Raw genomic sequence first — 18,790 nt, 5'->3', positions numbered from 1 at the left:
AAAACCAGTACACTTTACTCTTCCTTGTCACCATTTAACACTTTGATGTGTTTCTTATTGCAACACTTACACATTTTACATCTCCATAGCTTTACCTGAACAATAAGTTTACAAGGTCAGTGACAGAGAATGTAAATTTCAAGGATAATGACATTTTGAACACAGGGAAACGAGCGTCAGATATTCCATTCAGGGAGTCAAACACTTCATTCAATTCAGGTTTGAATTTGACCTTCTGTGCTGCGTTACAAATAAAAACACGTAAAGATGCCTATGCTTCCAAAAATAATTATTTAAGTGTAAAATGAAGAAGGTGTGCTAAAGCTTCTATACAATATCTGTAACAGGCTATGAATACTTTCTTATCCCCTGGGCTTCCATCAGTCCACAATCGGGCAGATAGTTCACCAATGGAAGAAATCAAGTTCCTTCCCCACTCTTCCTAGAAGCGAGCACTCCACTCCACTCCATAGGACATAACAATCATTTCTCAAATGGGTGACAGTGGACTAGTGTGTCTGTGAAGGTTCTCATTCATCCAGGTCATGATATATCTGGAAAAAATAAGTCAAGGCAACAGGACGACTTGTATTGTTCTTGAAGACATTTCACTAGCTTTCCTAACTCAGAACCATGACCAGTGAAACGTCTTCAAGAAAAATACAGCAAGTCCAGTTGCTTTGACTTATTTTTTACAGATATACCATAACCTGGATAAATGAGAACCTTCACAGACAATACTACCTTAGGAGCGTTAATGGGACAAATGTTCAACTTTTGAATGCTCACTGTGTAATGTTTGGAGAAAACAAAACAATCCAACTTAACACCCATAGCTCATCCCAACTGTGGAGAATTATGGGAATTTGTTTAAAGGCATGGGACAGCTTCCATATAGGAATCATATAGGAATACAGTTTAATAAAGCCAACTTAAAGCCAAAATGTATTTATAGTTTTAGACAGGGTAAGAATAGGATAAAACCTGTTAGGGAAATTCATATGCTCCTCAGCACCATCTAGTGCCCAGCGCCCAGCTATACAATGGGCATAAGCGTAATCAACTCTTCCACAAGTTGAAAACAAGTTTTGTCTGGAGTTGGGCTTTTGAAGAAACTTGATAACAGAATCTTAAAGGGTCTGTCTCTAATCCAAAACTCAGAGTCCTAACCTCAGTCCCATTAAAATACTTTGGCTTGATGTCATGCCAACCATTCAAACAAGGTATGGAATGGGCCGAAATACCTATTTAACCTTAAGTGAATCTAAACATATAACACTGTAAGTGTCAATAGACATGTTAGGGCAGGCAGTCACGCAGGTAGAATCCATGTGTTTCAGCTGGTGGTCTCCTAAACATGTGCAATCAGGTTACACAAGCGCACACGTTTAACTAAAGGAAAGAGGGGATTAGTAGACAGACATCTCCTAAAAAAAAAGGGGCTTACATATCTATTTAGCTGACAGAAAAACTCTTTCTACCTGTAAAAGCCTGACACCAGTTGTTCTGCTAAATTTGACCATCTTTTTGGGAGCTTTTGCAGACCTCAACAACTTCCTACAGTACAAAAGTGGTTCCTCAGCGGCCAACATCGAGGTGAACCTCAGAAGATAGGAATATGTACAGGGTGCACCAAGGTTCAGGGGCTCCCAGGGGTACAGAAAAAGAGTTTCATGCACCTAAAACGATGTCGATAGTCATGCCTGATGAAGGGACCCTGAGTGGCCCCAAAATGTTGCTTTATGACGAGATGTGTGTACATCAATAAAATGACCACTTGTTGAAGTTTTTACCTTGGTGGGCTGGTGATATATTTTACTATTTGGATTTGAAGTGGTGCCATCCACACTCATTGCAGCACCCACTTTAAAAAGGAACCTTTTTTTATGTTCATGCCAGTTTTACTTTCAGGTCACTGTAGATTACTGCACTTAGCATATCCGCGATGCTGTTTTCAGTGGCTTATTAAATAAGCCTGTTTATTCCTCATGATGATGAAATGTAATCATAACTTGGAAGAAGTTCATTGGTTTTTGTCCAGGAGGCAACAGTAGCTCAGTTGCTAATGTAGGCAGCTACTGGTTTTGAAAGACAAGAAAAACATTGGTCCGGTCTTGTACATGGCTGCTGGCCAAAATTTTGTTAAGACAGTGAGTTGATAGGCTGACAAGAAAAAGATCAGCACTGCCATACACACTATTCCTCTAAATACAGTGTTCTACTATGTGCGAGTGGGGCCTTGTTGCTGCAACTTAAAGTGATATTAAACTCAAAATGTTTTTAAACTATTTATAATGTTAATTGAATCCCTTACAATGGATGCTGCTTCTAGATATTTTAAAATGTTAGCTTCTTACAGAATCAGTTGGCCCCCTGAGGACTGGCTCTAATATCCTGTTTTTTTGGGGGTGGCGACTTTTATGAAGTCACCCTTGTGTGTGCTAGTAAGCTGTGTGTACTTTCACAAAAGCACAAGCACCGAAGGGGAAGCCACTACCCTTTTAGCAACCTTCCCTCTCGCAGATCCGTACTTACCAAGATCCGACAGGTGTGATTCGGTATTGTTTACATCCAATACCGCAATGCTCCCTCTGCTGGCCGCACCTGCACATTACCATCTTATAGATTTCTAAGGGCTGTCTCTCATCCTGGCGATGAATATGGCCAGTAGAGGGAGACTTGCAGGGCTGAATGTCAACAAACACCAGAGGAGTGGCCCTCGGATCTCAGTAAGTATAGATTTATGGAGGGTGAGGATCGTTTAGGTCAGGCGAGGGAGGGCAAAAGGTTAAATGCACTTTGTCTAAGCAATGCACCAGCACATCACAGCAAACATCCCCTTTGTGCCAGGAAAAGAAACAGAGAACTCACAGTCATCTGTCTCCTTCTTTTCACCATCCAGCACTGCAGTGAACATGGAAGTGCTCATGACATTGCCGCTATAAGGTTTGCTTATCCGGTATCAGGTATCCGGTATCAGGCGTGCTGCAAACAGTACTGCTCCATTGTGCTCCTACCTTCCTCTTTGTCAGTGTATCTTTGGCCCAGAATTTCAAAAGGTGTGCTGTCAGCCCTGCCTCATTTCTGATACAATTTTGATTGTATTTTTAACAGAGAGCAAATAAGAGGAGTTCACTCAAACAGAAGAAAAGCTGACTGCACACTGATTCAGATTCTTATTTTTTTTTTTTCGTTTTTCGAATTTCGGTTACAAAATTCGATTCATTTAGTTATTCGGATTTCGGATCCATCTGAATTTTCATTTCGGAACAATCCGAATTTTTGTTTCCAACTTATTCGGATGGGGTTCTTAAAATATTATAAATTAGCTTAATTATTTTGTCTTGGTTTTTTTTTGGTCATTTTGGTTCTGACACAATGTGCTCTTCTACTGCTCTTATTGACCCTCTCCAGGAAGTCACATGACTGTGCCTGTAATGCAACCTCCAACAGCCAAAATAAAAATCTGATTGGCCAAAGAACAGTCACATGTCCGAGTTAGTTTCCTTTTGAACGAGATTTGGATAGATCTGAATTCTTGTTAAATGTTCATTTGGATTCACCGCCCGGCTTCTCTATTTGGCTGGGAAGCTGGCTCCATGCTCTCTCATCACTTGGTGACGAGGGAGCATGGAGGCAGCTTCCCGGCCAATCAGAAAGCTGGGCGATGTATAATGACTTGCCGCCGGCTTCCTGACTGGTCGAAAAGCTGGTCAATCCAGAAAGCCAGATCCATGCTTCCTCGTCACCTGGTGTTGAGGGAGCATGGAGCGGGCTATCCGGCTAATCAGGGAGTCGGGGGGTGGGTACTAACTCGCTTCCCGGCTAATCAGGAAGCTGGGTGGCGAGTGATTACACACCACCCGACTTCCTTAATGGGACTACCGGTATCGGTTTTCGGTATCAGCAAGTACCGAAATAAAGATATCGGTATTTGTACTTGAAATCGAAAAACCGGTATCAGTGCATCCCTAATTGTAACATTCGATTTTAGAATTTCCCAAATGAAAGCCGCATTTATTATTTGGATTTTGTTTGTTGGAGAAAAATTTCCCATCCTACTCCTTTGATTTTTTTCATCACTTTGGTGAAAAACGATTGCCAATTTAACCTGAATTCAATGAGCATTACAAAAAAAGTATAATTTTCTTATCAAAATTTGAACCATGTATACCCAGCCTATGAGTGACTGAGGAAGTATGTAAAGCACCAGATTTCATTGTAGCTCTCCACATGGGTTTAGGGAGCACTAGACAGGCCGCACACAGTGCTCCCTAGGGCGAACGGATGACTATCGAATTCATATCACAAGACAGCTTCCAGGTGAGAGTCAACGCTGTTAGAACATTACTGTGCGCCACTGGAAGTGATATGCCTCTGAGCTGCAAGAGACACTCGGAGCAAAGTTAACCCTCCTTCTACTTCTCAAAAAATACCTGTTATTAAAATTCACTCTTCACTTGAACCAACGGACAAGAGTCGTCATCATCACCAAATCACATTATTATTTTTAGTTGAAAAGTATTATTTCACAAGATAAAAAAAAACTGCTGTTCCGGAGCAGCCTAGATCACAGATTCTGGCTTCCCATCATTACAGCAGAGGATCTATTCTTTTCAATCAGCAGTAAGATAAGAGGATCAAAAAGGCTGTCCCCATGTACGCAGATAATTACCAGCTACAGACACAACACAATGTAGGAGGTTTTCAATGTTTTATTTCAAGCTACAGCTGTAAATGAGATCAGCTTCATATGAATAAGTTTATCAATGTGTGTTAAGGGAGATTTCACCCCAATCACTAAAATCTCACATCCGCATTTACAGAGGAATGTCATTTCAAAAGTTGTTTTAATCATTTTCATATTTGCAGTTTTTAAAGTGATCTTAAAGTAAGAAGGTTTTAAAGGAGAGCTATGGGGTTAGGGCTTTTCCCCATAGTTCTCCGAAGGGAGACAAACTAGCGTCCTCCCATTACCCAAAACTCAGTATACTGCGAGCTACTGCTCGCGGTATACTGAGAAGCCGCAGCTGAAACAGATCCCGACAATTATGTCTGGATCCGCCCAGCTGCGTGAGTGACAGCTGGCTCCGCCTATCTAGAGGCAGAGCCAGATGTACCCGCCCCGTCCGTTCCGCCAGTCAGCACTGGAGGATCGGAGCGGGGAGGGGGAATCCAGTCCCTCCCCTGTCACGGCTCTCTGACAGGATCGAGAAGTGAGCAAACGCCGGTATGTGTTCACTCACTTCCCGATCTACTGAGCCGACCTGTGACAGTTTCATTGTCACAGGTCGGCTAGAACTATGAGGTGAGTGAAAAGCACTCACCTCATAGTTCTCCTTTAAGCTCTTCAAATGCTGATCAAATCACTTGGATGCTGCCCCTTGATGTTTAAAAGTTTTGGCTTCCTGCAGAATCACTGTCCCTGATATCCTGTTTGAGGGCCCGTTCAGACCAGTTGCAGTGCGTTCCGGACCGATTCTGGCCAGAATGCACTGCCTCGCATTGCGGCCGGCTCACTTTATAGTGGGGCAGGAGGGGGCGTGACAGGCCATTGACATGAATGGCACCGAAGCCACGCCCTCCGGCCCCAATGCGATCGGCTGCACAGGATCTCAAGGCACATTATGCCTGCGGTCCGGTGCGATCAAAATGCTGCAAGCACTATTTTGATCGCACCGTACCCGACCGGACTGCAGGCATAATGTGCCTTGCGATCCCATGCAGCCGATCGCATTGGGGCCGGAGGGCGTAGCTACGGTGCAATTCACTTCAATTGCCCCCCACGCCCCCTCCTGCCCCACTAAAAAGTGAGCCGGCCGCAATGCGAGGCAGTGCGTTCTGGCCAGAATCGGGCCGGAAAGCACGGAGTAATGAGGGAGCATGGAGCCGGCTTCCCAGCCAATCAGGAAGTTGGGGGGCCAGTCATTACCCGCCCCTTGGCTTCCTGATTGGCCGGGAAGCCAGCTCCATGCTCCCTGGTGTCGAGGGAGCATGGAACCGGTTTCCCGGCCAATCAGGAAGCCAGGCTGCTTGTAATGACTCCCTGCCCAGCTTCCTGATGCCGGAAGTTCCGGTATTGGGATAAGTATTGGGTGCATTTGGGAGAGTAGGAGTACTCACCCAAATACTCGGTATCTGCACAAATACTAGTATCGGTATCAATGCATCCCTATTAGTAAGCTGTGTGTGTCTCCCAAACACATGGGTATAGCAAGCCACTCCACTCAAAAATCACAAACTTACCCTTGCAGTGGGGCTTCTCCTGCATTGCAAGGGTTAAGTGCTGGTTTTGTCTACGGGGTCAAATAAAGCAGATATACTCACTTGATCCTCAGTCACCTGGTGGTCAGCACCTCTCTCTCCCTCCGCTACGGCTATGGAGTATCGATGGACCTGCATAAGATGTGATGACATCAGTGGTTCTTAGACCGCCAGAAACCAGGGAAGGAGAGACTGCAGGGACTGGTCTAGCAGCCCGGCTATACAGAGGATCAGATAAGTATATTTGCTTTATGTGAGCCCCCTAGACACAATGAGCACTTAACCCTTGCATTGAGACGGTAGCCCCACTACAGTAGTAAGTTTGTGATTTTCCCAGAGTTTCCCCTTTCATTTTAAGCTGGCGATCCCTCCAGCAGGGGTGTCCCGAGGCCGGGTGTCACCCGGAGCGGAGAAGGTGTGTCATCGCGCATGCGCGGTCATCTTATTGACGCTTGCCGGCGGCAATCTTGGTGATGGACGCCGGCAGAGAGAGGAGGGGATGTTCACCCGGCGGGATGAGGTATGCCGCCGGGTCCCCTCCTCTCTCCTGACACTGTCGGGCTCTCAGTCCATGACTTTGCAGAGGGGGTGACACCAAAATGACTGACAGTCACCCCTCCAATGGTGTCACCCCCCGCCTTCCCCTTGTGACGCCACTGAGACCCAAAAAGGTTGATCTGTATATTGTTTGATTTCCCAGTTTTTCTAATATATATTATTGTCAGGTTAACCAACAAATGACAATGCTGCAAAATTTGGTGCAGTCATCTCGGCTTCAATGACCTCTGAGTGATGTCAAATTTCCTATATTAAAGGAAACCTGTACTGATCGTTCCATGACCGAGTGCCCGACTTTTCATAGGGGGTGACACCAAAATGACTGCCAGTCATTTTGGTGTCACTCCTCCAATGGTGGCACCCGGGTGCGGCCCACACCCCCCTAGTGACGCCACTGCCCTCCAGTAACACAATTCCTGTCCTTGGGTGACAAAGCTTACCCTCCATACTGTATCTAAGGAGGAACAGTGTTGTCACATGAGGACAGGACTGCATTAGGGGAAGGGGAACCGGGTTTGAAGTCCATATCAATAGCTGGAAACAATGTAACTGATAAGAGTGCAGCACAAGCAGAGAACAGAGGAAGTTATCAGATTTTTTTTGTACAAATTATTATTATTATACAGGATTTATATAGCGCCAACAGTTTGCGCAGCGCTTTACAATATAAGGAAGACATTACAATCACAAAACAATTCAAGAAAAGATGGTAAGAACGGCCCTGCCCGTGAGGGCTTACAATCTAAAAGTGGAAGGGAAATTAGAAAACGCTTTAATTGTTTTATATAACAGACAAAAAAAAAGAAAATAGGAGAAGAAGTTCATTGTCAGGGCTTACATACCATTTCCTCTTATTAGTCATTCCCTAGCCATTTATAGATGGCCCTCTCTGGTGACACGACTTTAAATTATAGGGATATTTCACTCTTTGTTCACTCTGCAAACTGCAATCTATCTAATAAATCACGCCGGCCTATTTCCACTCTCATCTTAATAGTTCATAATCCAATTAATGACGTCTGGAGTGATTTCCTTTTGTGAGAGTCCTTCTTTATTATTTTGCAAATAGTAATTAATTTTCCTTCCATCTACATTATCACTGGTGTGGATAAGTGCCAGTGTAGTGTGCCGGTGATGTTATTTCATGACTGTATGGTCCATTTCTCCCATAATGGTTCCTATCTTTCTTTTTTCTTTTCTTTTAGTATTCATATAAAGTGAAGAGAATGTAAACAATACTAGAAATATACAATATAAAAATCACATATATCATTCATAAAAATATAGTAATCTATGTTTTAAGTAGAATTTAAAGCCCAGTTGAAAGCTTTTTATCTCTTTATAGTCCTCTTAAACAACGGATGTTATCATTTTGACTGATTATTGCTTAGAAATTCCGTAAAGAGCAAGAAAAAAAAAAATCCAGTGTTTGAAAGAAGAACTCTGGGCAAAAAAAAGGTTTAAGTGCTTATTTTGTTTGGGCGTGCAAAAATAGTTCACCTCACATTATCCTCTGAGGCAGATGGCTCTTAGACCAGTCTTTCCAGCCTCTCTCCCCCCTCTACTCCAGTGGTCTAAGGTCCAATCCAATGTTCTTAAAACACTAAAGGCTGGGGGTTTTTTTTTGCCCTAATACATTCTCTGCATCAAGGCAAAAAACATTCAGTACTTTTCTAACAGCCCCCCCACCCACACTTACCTGCAGCTGCTCGTCTCCTCCACCGAGACCGGGAAGATACTCGGGTTTCCCCAAACTTCGTGGTTGCCAGGTACTGAGGGCAGAGGAGCCATAGGCTCCTTCTGCTGACAGCCAAGTTATGACTGCAAGACAAGTTATGACTGCACACAGCTAGGTGCAGGCACGACCTTGACCATGCACACACGAGAGAACGAGGAAATTTAAAAAAAAAGGATAAAATAAAAACATTTTGGAACAAGTCTGGCCACCGTAACAAAAAAAAACCTGAAGGTTTAATGTCGCTTTCATGTTATTTTCTTCTCTGGTCGAATGTTCTTCAAATATTATAAGCAGTGGTGAATAGGGAAAATACCACATTATGGCCACTAGATGGAACTGAGGATCATAGAAAATAAATACATGTTAGTAAGGAGACATACAATGTAACAATTCTGGAGGGAATTAGCAGACAATTGTAACCATTGCTACTACTGTTAAATGTATCTGCTAATTCCCTCCAGTGTTCTCTGCAATTGTTACCTTGTATGCCTCCTTACTAACATGTATTTATTTTCCATGATCCCCAGCTCCATCTAGTGGTCATACTGCTGCATTTGCACCAATTCGCTACTGCCCAAGTTATTTGAAGAACATTAGACCAGAAGAGGAAATAGCCTTAAAGATGAATTAAAGTCTCAAACGTTTGTTCAATAATGAATCCACATCAAACAAATATACATTGCCCAGCAAAGCATTGCTTTACATTTTTGCCCAAACACTTACAATCATCATGTTTCTGAACAGCTGCTTCCAAGTCTCTCAGCTTGTCTGAACTTCCTGTCAAGTACAAGATCACCAGGGACAGTGCTGACTCCAGCAACTGTTCACCTACTAGCTTGGGAAGTGAGGAGAGGGGGCCAGGGGGAGGTAAGTAGGAGAAGCAAGGAGGGAAGAGAGGGGGGGGGGGGAGGTAAGTAGGAGAAGCAAGGGGGGAGGAGAGAGGCCTGGGGGGGGGAAAAGTAGTTTAGTTTGCTGTGTTTGTGGAGACACACACAGATAACTAGTGCACACAAGGCTGCTTAGGACCCTCCAAGGGAAAGGAGCCACCCTAGAACAAGATATCAGGACCAGTGCTCAGGGGAGCAGCTGATTCTGCAGGAATCCATTGTAAGTGATATAATCAGCATTGGAAATAGCTTAAAATACTTTTGACTTTAATTTATCTTTAAGAACATTTGATTTGCCCCATTCTATCATTACAGGCACTGAAGATTTCAAATGCTGAATATTTTGTTCAGTTTATATACTGTCCTTTTTTTTTTCCTTTACATTTGCCCCAAGTTCCTGTTTCTGCACAATTCATTGTTCTAAAAAAAATCCCAAACTGCCACCGTGGAAAAAATCAGCAGCCTTTTTTTTTTTCCAGCCAGGCTTCCTGTGTCTCATAATAACTCACAGTCCAATCTCTCCTGTAGACGATCAATACCTTTGCCTGCTAACTTTACATTGGGCTTAGGTGCTCAGATCCGCGCAGAGGTCAGGCTGAGGGGAAAGGCATGGGACAAATCAAATCTATTCTGCTTTACCGGCAGGAACTGGGGGCTGAATTCAATCCATAACAAATCCCTTCTCCATTGGGAGCGGTGGCCCCCTTTTAATTGCGGCTTCTGTCCGATCGTGGAAGCTACATGCTCTGCTTTCATAAGTGGTCACATTTCACATCCTCTTTGCAGGAACTTATAACTTAAAGATGAACTAAAGAGTTTTAAAATAGATATGTGAATGTGATCAGCTTGAAGCCTAGCTAAACCCAAGAACAAAAATTCTATCAGTACAGGTTTCCTTTAATATAAGAAATTTTAAATCTCTCAGAGGTCATTGAAGCCGAGATGACTGAACCAAATTTAGCAGCATTGACATTCGTTGGTTAACCTGACAATAATATATATTAGAAAAACGGGGAAATCATAGAAGGCAGCTAAACAATATATATTATATCAGATATATCAACCTTTTTGGGTCTCAGTGGTATCACAAGGGGGGTGCAGCCCGCACCCGGGTAACACCATTGGAGGGGTGACACCAAAATGAATGACAGTCATTTTGTTGTCACCCCCTCTGAAAGGTCGGGCACTCGGTCATGGACCGAGAGCCCGACAGTGTCAGGAGAGAGGAGGAGACCCGGCGGCATACCTCATCCCGCCGGGTGAATGTCCCCTCCTCTCTCTGTTGCCGCCCATCACCAAGATGGCCGCCGGCAGGCGTCAATAAGATGGACGCGCATGCGCGATGATGTCACGGCGGGGTGTCACCCGGTCTCCGCTCCGGGTCACACCAGGCCTCGGGACGCCCCTGTTGGGTCTGTTTTTAAATTATCACAAATGAGATAAAAGGTTATCCCCCAATAAAGATCCCAAAAAGGGGTAATCACACTATCAATGTAAAAAAAGTACAATTTTATTAGAAACTATATAATGAAAAAGAAACAAAAAATAAAGGAAAATCAGAGCAATTTTACACTTAACCATTTAAATCAAATTTTCTTAAAGTTCATGTATTTTTTACACATTGTAATGCTCAAAGGCAGGTTAAGTTTTTCCTGTGTCTCTGTCTCTCAGCAAGTCCACACAGTCAGAAAGGGCAGATTTGTTTGTGATCAGCCAAAATGTCTGCCTAAACTCCGGCCTTACCTTCAGTCTTGCAGAGTTGTACCGGCTCCTCTCCTGGACTGAAATTGCTTACTCAGCACACTGTGAGTTTCTCACAATGTGCATTGGAAGCTCCAGCAAGTCCGATAGAGCCCACCTCATACCCAGCATCATCTAGCACTTTTCTCCCCAGTCTTATTGTTTCTGGCCTGCACATTTTAATTAGGTATGCACCGATACTGATGCTAGTATCTGGGCGAGTACTCATATTCTCCCAAATGCTCCCGATGCTTATCCCGATACCCGAACTTCCAGTGTCAGGAAGCCGGGCGGCGAGCCATTACATGCCACCCAGCTTCCTGATGGGCCAGGAAACTGGCTCCATGCTCCCTTGGCATGAGGGAGCATGGAGCCGGCTTCCAGGCCAATTAGGAAGCTGGGGGGCGGTTAATGACTCACCCCCCGGATTCCTCATTGGCCGGGAAGCCGGCTCCATGCTTCCTCGTCACTTGGTGGCAAGGGAGCATGTAGTCAGCTTCCAAGCCAATCAGGAAGGCGGGCGGAGAGTCATTACACGCCGTCCAGCTTCCTGATTGGCCAGAAAGCTGGCTCTATGCTTCCTTCCTAATCAGGAAGCCGGGCAACGAGTCATTATATGCTTTCATAATGGGACTTCCAGCATCAGTATTGGCCAGTACTGGAAAAAAAATATCAGTACTCTTACTCGATACCGAAAAACCGGTGCATCCATAATTTTAATGTATTCAATTTCAGTTGTTTTAATCCTGGAGGTTCAACGTGTGCGGAAGGCATCTGTCATGGCACTGCATTTAAAATACACCTAAATAATGGAATAAAACTGCCCAGTTTCCATACAGGGGTATTATATGGGATATATGTGAGCACAGCTACTTATGTGTGGACAAGCCCTACTGACAGCTCAATGCACTGCCCTCAATGTGCTACCCCTCCCTTTCCCATGTGAATCCTACTATGCATTGGATTACAGCGAGCTAATCTAAAGAAAAATGTGGGTACTTATACCAGCTGCATTTTTGTAATTAGCACAGCACATTTCTGTTTTGTTTTTATATCCGCCTGGGGTTGAGCTTTAATCCCTGCCTAGGAAACTACTAGCAAGTGTTTATATGAAGTATGCATCCCCTGCTCCTGTCTGGACGCCGCATTTCCGCCCCAAAAAGCTGAATGACATTTCAGAGGTTTGGAGCCAGCAGAGGTAAGAGGTTTTCTTGTCTTATCACTTCCAGGTACTTTACTTTCTCTTACTAGCTCTGGGCCATGGGATAAAGCCAGATCCTGGTGTGCAAACCGCTGGGAAGTGATTCCTATCAGCATGAAATCATGTAAATGGAAGGACGGGGAGCAGCCAAAGGCAAGGTCTTATCTCTACATAAATAAAGCGCGCCATTCCCTGCTTCTTTGATATACATCTGGTTTGAATTTATTTTGCCTGAAAACCTTTTCTCTGGCTTTTATTTCAGCCCTGCTTTGTGTAAAACTCTTCCTTTAACCCATTTCCTTTTTTTTGCAGTATTAAGATGATAAAATGTACAGCGACCGCCAGGGCCACCATTGGGAATCATGGGGCCCTGTACAGCCTACCTGGCATGTCCCCCCCTTCCCTATATTCCTTTTACATACACATGCATGTCTTACGTGCACATGTTCATTCGAATCAGATGGTGGAGGTGGCATGGTTGGTTTTACTTTTTATGTATTTATTTAATTTTTTACTTTTTTATCACTTTAAAAAAAGAAAAATTTCACTTCACTTTTGCTCTCACAGAGTGGCTAACAAACCCCTATGTCATAGCATTTGGAGGTGATAGGTTCTCTTTATGGAGACATCAGTGGTCTGTTAGACCCTTAACTAGGGATGCACTGATACCGGTTTACCGATATTTGGCTTTCGGTACTCGCAGATACCGAGTATTGATACCGTTGCTTGTGCTGGCATGGAGCTGGCTTCCCTGGCAATCAGAAAGCCGGGCGGCATGTTATGACATGCTGCCCGGCTTCTTGATTGCCTGGGAAGCCGGCTGCCTGTTATTTGGCTGGCTCAATTGTGATTGGCCGGAAAAACCGGCTTCCCAGCCAATCGGAACTGACCCGGCTTCCCGGCCAATCAGGAAGCCGGGAGGCGGTTCATTACTCCCCACCAGGCTTCCTGATTGCCCAGGAAGCTGGCTCCATGTTCTTCTGACCAGAAGTACTGGTATCGGAGAAGGTATCAGAGCATTTGTGCAAGTATGTGTACTCGCCCAAATACTCAGCGATACTAGCATCGGTATTGGTACATCCCTACCCTTAACGTCTCCCCTGCCTTCCAATACAGACGATCAGGCACAGAATTGCACACAATATCAGGCTAGTACAAGTCATATGGGTGGTTGTAAAGCCACTCAGATCACTTGTAGTTGACAAGCTGTCGGGCCCCCCTGCTGTTCTCATAGGGGCCCGGTACAGGAGGGCTAGCTGTACCCCCCTATTGGCAGCCCTGGTTGCCACTATACAGGGTATGCTAAGAATCACAAATGGATGCCTTGGACTATTAAAGATTTTCAGGCAAATTAGATATTAGATAATTTTCATGTATATTGCACACATTGCTAAGCAGTGATTTGCGGGGAGTGGTGCGAATGCAGTTCACCTGAGCCCATGCAGAACTGTGACTGACACAACCTCCTCCTGGCTCAATCAGTTACAACAGGAGCATTTCCTGTCCCGTAGATACGTCACAAAAGGGCTTCCCACCGGCTGCCTCTGTTGCTACTGATTGGGCTGGCATAGGGGTGTTTTTTGCAGGCTTGGGCAAACTCAAACGAAGTGCTATGCACCAAGCCCCCGTATATTAATAATACTAAGTAAGGTGTAAATGTAACACTGAGATCACATTACTTTCCCTGATAATCCCTTTATCTTTTCTCTCCAGCTGGTCAGAGCCACCTTTGTTCAGACATCATCCGGGGTCAGCATTTCCTTCCTGGATTGAGATGGTGACACATTCCTGTAAATACTGGTTTCTGACACAGATCAGCCCCTGCAGCAGCCTCTCACTGGGAATAACTGAAGACTACAGAGCAAAGAGCTCCAGACAAGTTCAGGATCTATTATTTAATTTGGCATGATTGGAACTCCAGGTTGTCTTAAAGTTGACCTTGAGTCAGATATATTTTTTCATGTGTGAAGCCAGGTATACATGCTTACATTTTCTTTGTTCAACCAACGGGCTATGCTCACCGCAAGTACAGGTCCATACGGGTGCGGGTGTCCCGGCTCGGACACAGACAGGATCCATCCTGTCAGCGTACGAGTACAGACACCCGCACGGACATGCAGGGCGGGTGAGCGTAATATGGCCGTGTACTCCCATAGAGAAGGACATGGGATTGCAGGCGGTACCAATACAATAAATTAACATACATTAACCTCTTGCCGTCCGCCCGTAGTAAAAAAACGGACGGACGGCACTGCTGCTGCAATTTTTTTCTGCTCGCACGCGCCCCCTAGCGGGCACGCACGGGCAGAAAAGACCCGATCAATGCACGTTACCGGGTGTTTCACAACATATAGGCGATCAGCAGGTCCATAGCCCGCCGATCGCCTATATGTGCTCGTTCGCGGCACAACCATCGCAAGGTCTGCGCTTCTTACGGGGGAGGGGGCGGGTACAGCTGGCTCTGCCTCTAGATAGGCAGAGCCAGCTGTCACTCACGCAGCTGGGCGGATCCCGTCATCTAAGTCGGGATCCGCTCCAGGTGCGGCGTCTCAGTATACCGCGTCTCAGTATACAGCTATCGCTGTAGCTCGCGGTATACTGAGCTTAGGGTAACGGGAGGACGCTAGTTTGTGTCCTCCCGTTACCCCAAGGAGAACTATGGGGAAAAACACTGACCCCATAGTTCTCCTTTAATCAACCAATAATTGCCTAGCCACTACGACTCAAACAATACCATCATGAGTGACCTCTGCTCCTCAGGTGCCGACCTTTTATAGGGAGAGGTGAGCCCCCCAGAACCTTCTAGAAGCTGGACAATTTTCCCGCCTAAACAGGTAAGGGGTTTCTTAAAGGGGTAATGCTCTTAAAGGGGCAATGCACTTAAATCTGCCCTGAGGAGAAATAGAGAAAATGAAGGAGGGGACCACCGCAAACCCATGTTAGTGGCCACAAATAAATTGTCTGCCCCTTGTCCAGGAGCTGTGTACTAATCACACGCAGCACCTGTCCTTCCCGGGAGCTGCCCTATACGGCCTTGCACGCAGCACGGAGCTGTACGTGTCGGCTTTTTCTCGTGTGAATGAGGCCTTAGTTGTAGAGATAAAGGCGGTACACAAGAGAGGGGTACCTATGCTGTTGCCGATTAAAAACATTACAATACCTTACAAAAACTGAAAGGAAGATCACTGATTGGGCAGCATGGAAGGAGCTTCCTTCTGTGTTTGGGAGGAGCTCTTTCTGGTTTCAGAGGAGCTCAGATTCAGATCCGGATTGGTTTGAACCTGAGCTCATCCCTAATTGTGAAATTTCTGTCATTTATTTATACAACGTTATTAAAAGGTTATTTTCATGACAAGATCTCTTTATGTATTGCACAAATAATTTTTGTACTGTAGAACACATAATAACATTTATAGTGAAGCGATCCCATTCACCTCAATAATAACAAAAAACTTTAAGAGGTGATTTATATCTTTGCGTTGTGTCAACTTGCTCTTAGAGCAACATATGTTACATGTGTTGAGGCATTGCGGTGTCATTCATTCTGAACAGTACCCCAAGGCACATGATTTGTAATATGCTGCAACACATTGTTACACGCCAGAGTATATTGCAGTAAAAATTTGGTGACAGTTGTTTTATCGGCCCGTTTTGGTGCATCAGAAGCCCATTGATTCCAAATGGATGCCTTATTGCAATGTGAATTCATGCATGGCATAATGCATGTTAACGCACATGCATTAAGGCACATGTAAATAGACATTAAGTAGCTTTCTGATTGATAAGAATATAAAAATAACACTGGCTTCACTCCCCTCGCAACGCTGCGAGGTAGCCTAGCTTCCTGACCAATCAGGAAGCCAGGCAACGGGTCATGACGTATCGCCCGACTTCCTGATTGGTCAGGAAGCCAGGCTGCCTAGAAACAAGTGAAGTCCGCTTCCTAGCCAGCCAAGAAGCCGGGAGGCAGGTCATGGCATGCCGCCCGGCTTCCTGATTGGCTAGGAAGCCGGCTTCACTTGTTGCTAGGCAGCCTCGCTTCCTGACCAACAGGTAGTCGTGAGGTGGGTCAGGACGTGCAGCCCAGCTCCCTGATTGGTCAGGAAGCCAGGCTGCCTAGCAACAAGTGAAGCCGGCTTCCTAGCGAGGGAGCAACCCACCACCAGGCTTCCTAATTGACTGGGAAGCCGGCTCCATGCTCCCTCGTGGCACTACCAGTCAGGGGGAGATCTCCGTCTGACCAGAAGTTCCGATATCGGGGAAGGTATCAGAGCATTTGAGCGAGTACTCGGTATTGGCACCGAAAATGATACTAGTATCAGTATCTGTGCATCCCTACCCTTAAAGATACCATTTAATTTAGCCTGGTTCCCCCCACCCCTCCCTTATTTGTGCATTTTTCACAATACCGCAATGCATATTACATGTGTTGAAGAATTGCAGTGCCATTAATTTCAAAAAGCACCCCAACGCACTTAGGCTCTATTCACACGCTACAATCTGGGATTCCTGGAGCAAGAACTTACAGTTTCTTGCAGCAGCAAAGCAGGAGTCCCAGGTGTCCACGTTCAGATGCGGCCATTGTACTTATTGAAGTTAATGACAGGGTGACAGCAGCTGCATTTGTCAGTGGTAGATTGCATGTACATGGTGGGATGACAAATGCGATTTGGGATAGATAACTGTCACTGAACACAGGGGCAATCATCTATCCCAAACTACCATGTACAATTACATGCACACTGCCACTGACAGATGCGGCCGCTGTCACCTATCATTTACTTCAATATGTACAATGTCTGCATCTGAGCGGGGGCACCTGGGATTCTTGCCACAGGAATGTTCTTGCTGCAAGGATCCCAGATCGCAGTAAAGTTCATTTGTGAAAGGGGAGTAAGGCTACACACATGCATTGCATTATTTGGGACCATTTGGTGCCCATTGAATAAAATAGACTGCCTTATTACAATGCACGTTAATACATGACATAATGCACGTTAATGCACATGCATTAATACACCGCACAAATGTAAATGGGCCCCCAAAGATACCCTTTAATTTTGACGTCTGGTTCAACACCCCCCTTCCCATTTGTGCATGTTCCTTTATTTCCACAGCCCTGATCCAAGACGCTGTTGGCACATGATTCTCCTGTTATCTCCCCGGCCTTCTCTCTCTTCTTTTCTGATAGTTAACTGACACAGCTGACAAGACTGACACCGCCAATCAGTTTCTTCTCAGCAAGGTCGCACAGCTGACTTGACTTGTGATTGGCTGCTGCTCCCTGGCCTGTTATTACTGTCTGTTTTGATCGCAGGCAGGAGGTGGTCCCCAGTCAAACAGAGAAAAGGTCTTGAAGAAGGTAATTAAATCCTGTCAGAGGCAATTATTGGTTCCAGGGCCAGGGCTCGGGGACTGAATGCAGATCATCTGAAGCTTTATTCTCTGAGAAATTCAAGAAGGCTCCTGGCACCGATCCCCGAGCCCCAAAGGAAGCGCCGCTCTTTGTGCAAAACAATAGACTCCTATATTTCAATTGCACTGGCAATTTTTTTTTTTCCCCCTTGCTAAATCATCAATTATTTTTTAGCATCCGTTTACCGGTATTTCCTTTGCTTTGGTTTTATATTTATATCACACCGGGAGACCTTTAGAAAATGTCCCCTTTACATGTGAGGAGTGTGAATTCAGCAGTTCTGCCACTGTAACAGACCTATTCATACGGGTTAAATGATATTGGGTTTCTAAACAAATACAATTGCTTAATAAATGCGGACGGATAGCTCTGGGAAGGAGGAGTAGGGGAGTATAGAGCCAGGAGATTCAGAGATACAATGTATCAAATATATTGCTAAAATATTCTACATCATAGGAAAGGATTACAAAACATCCGTCAATTTTCAGCGGCAAACAGAATCGCGCTTCCCGTATTTCAGAAAATATCTTTTGTTTTTATTGGCTGTTAACAGTCTGTCCTTGTTCCTGTGTTCACTTATTTATTAATATCTGAGAAAGTAGAATCACACTTTACACAGAGACCTCAATGTACCAGTGCGGGTCCGCATAGATTTGCAATTGTGTTTAGATCCCCTTAAAGCATATTTATAATCTCAACGAGACCTTTGTGACTTTGCAGATATTTGCAATTGCCTGCAAATAGCCTTAAAGCAGATCTCCGGGCAGACTTTGTCTTAACCCTTGCAGTGGGGCTATCCCTGCATTGCAAGGATTAAGTGCTCTTTTTGTGTAGGTGCTAAGAAAAGGTTGTACTCACCCGATCCTCCGAGCTTGCTTGCCCTAAAGCTGGCCATACACCAATAGATTATCTGCAGATTTTCTATGGTCAGATGGAAAAAGTGAAACAGATTCCTCCATCTATGCTAAACTGTGTGGATGGAGGAA

This window comes from Nanorana parkeri, unplaced genomic scaffold (assembly GCF_000935625.1).
Source record: "Nanorana parkeri isolate BGI_ZX_2015 unplaced genomic scaffold, ASM93562v1 scaffold30, whole genome shotgun sequence".
In the NCBI taxonomy this organism is placed as follows: domain Eukaryota; kingdom Metazoa; phylum Chordata; class Amphibia; order Anura; family Dicroglossidae; genus Nanorana; species Nanorana parkeri.
The sequence above is the reverse complement of the archived record's forward strand: the minus strand, read 5'-3'. Positions refer to the sequence as shown.